The sequence below is a fragment of the Manis pentadactyla genome, unplaced genomic scaffold (assembly GCF_030020395.1).
Source record: "Manis pentadactyla isolate mManPen7 unplaced genomic scaffold, mManPen7.hap1 scaffold_488, whole genome shotgun sequence".
NCBI lineage: Eukaryota > Metazoa > Chordata > Mammalia > Pholidota > Manidae > Manis > Manis pentadactyla.
Genome location: NW_026644874.1, coordinates 67,501 through 69,450, shown reverse-complemented (window position 1 = coordinate 69,450; position 1,950 = coordinate 67,501). Strand labels below are relative to the sequence as shown.

General features: G+C 45.3%; 1 long non-coding RNA gene across 1 annotated transcript in view; it reads right to left on the bottom strand.

The window, feature by feature from the left end:
* Positions 1-1,275: 1,275 nt before the first annotated feature.
* The window catches only part of LOC130682422 (uncharacterized), a 1,836-nt gene continuing 1,161 nt past the window's right edge, over positions 1,276-1,950 (bottom strand). The window contains exon 3 of the long non-coding RNA XR_008995629.1: positions 1,276-1,405. This is a non-coding gene — a long non-coding RNA (uncharacterized LOC130682422). The remainder of the gene's footprint in view (positions 1,406-1,950) is intronic.

Sequence of the window (1,950 nt, the reverse complement as noted above, 5' to 3'; positions counted from 1 at the left end):
TTATTGAAAGAGAGCAAGTTGGAGAAAGGGGTGGCTGAGGGAGCCATGCCATTCAAGCTGTGTAGCAAAACTCAGGCTGGAAGAAGACCCCCACGAAGCAGGGGCCTTTGCAGCCGGCTCCCCCTATTACCCACCTTGATTTCGCTTTTTTTTTATTATACTCTTGGCCTTGCTTTGACCTGCCTTTTCGCTAAGGGTTAACTAACCTCTGCCGAGCAGTGTGGAAAGGATGAGAACATAAGTTTCCCAGGAGCTTTTCAGGACAGTGCTCCTGAAGAACGGAACACGCCGGGGCCCAATGGCGATCTCAGCATAAAGTACCGAAACCTACCGTCAGTCAAACATTGACCACCCCATTTCCACTGAGAATACCCCCCTTTTATTGTTACCATGCTAGTGAAACTAGTGATGGAGAGTTTTATAGAAATAGAGTTACGAGAGAATATTGACTTGAATAACCCTGTCTGACACTTCATCAATCTTCTCATCTTTTCTTCCTTCCCTCTGCTACTTCTATTAGCTTTTTTTCTTTCTTCCTTCCTTCCTTCCTTCCTTCCTTCCTTCCTTCCTTCCTCCCTCCCTCCCTCCCTCCCTCCCTCCCTCCTTCCTTCCTTCCTTCCTCCCTCCCTCCCTCCCTCCCTCATGACAGCCCTTGACTAGCATTTGTGCCTTACACGTGAAATCAACAAATCCCATAATTTTTCAAGAAGTAAAGATACTGCAAGACAAGTGCTGGGCCTGGAAGCCACAGGGCATACATCTGCCAAGAAGGAAAAAGCTAACCTTTTCCAAGAATATGGCTTCTCTCTCACTTACCAGCTTTACATCTCCCTGTATGGCCCCGGAAGATGGCTGGCTAGCCAGAGACGGGTAAGATTCGTCAAGGGAGGAACAACCTAAGACAGGCACGGTCGTAGGCAGGGGGGCCGGCAGGCAAGAAAATGGGGACCAACAGAGGGGAGGCTTAGAACCTCCCCCCTCCCCCCACCCCCCAGGGTTGAGAGAAACCTTCTGCAACCTTGGATGTTTTGCTGCCCTCGTCTGGTTTGGATTAAGACCTAGTCTATAGGCACAAACCTGATCATCGACACTTGCTCTCTTACCGCACTCAATCATGCCTTCCTTCTATCTATCTCTTGCATTTACCTACTACGTCAATATTTTATTAGAATTACATATCAAGTATAAAAAAAAAAAAGAATAATCGTACATCATACTTGACTTGATTGTTTATAGTTAACACACAGAAATAGTTTCTATGATATGAATGCCCTTGCATCGTTCACCATGTAAGAACTTGTTTAGTCCCTTCGGTAGTGGAGTCATGGCGACCTGTGTCTTATGTCAGGGAGATGTCGGTATCCACACAGAGGAAGGGGAAATGTAGTTTGCTGCTTACTGTGCCCTGCAGAGGGGTGTATAATGAAGATATGAGTTTATGATTTTAGATTGATTATAAATTTATTAAAACTTGTAAGAATATTTTTGTGGGAAAGAAAGAATCCTAGCTCACTGTGGCAGTAGGTGACCTGAATTTCACCCTAAGCTGATAGACTCCGTAGTCGCTGCTACATACTGCAAGCTCCTACGGTGGTCCCATGCACTTAGAAACCGCGTCGCATAGAAACGTAAAACACAACAGAGTCCACGTTGCTAGGAAAAGTTTCTGTCAAGGAACAGAAAAATGATCACCTGTCTAACACTTGACCAACCATGACTAGATCAGAAAGAAGAAGAAGAAGAAGAAGAAAAACTTGCTCATACCTATCAATCAATTGTCTATACCAATTAATCCACAGAAAAAAAAATATTCATATCCTTGTGCAAAATGGTATAAATAAAGCTGTCATCGGCACTTTGTCGGGAGATCACCTCCATCTGACTCTGTGTCCTGTCTCTCTGTGCACCGACTCCGTCTCATCCTTTTGGGCTTCACAACCCCCGCCCACC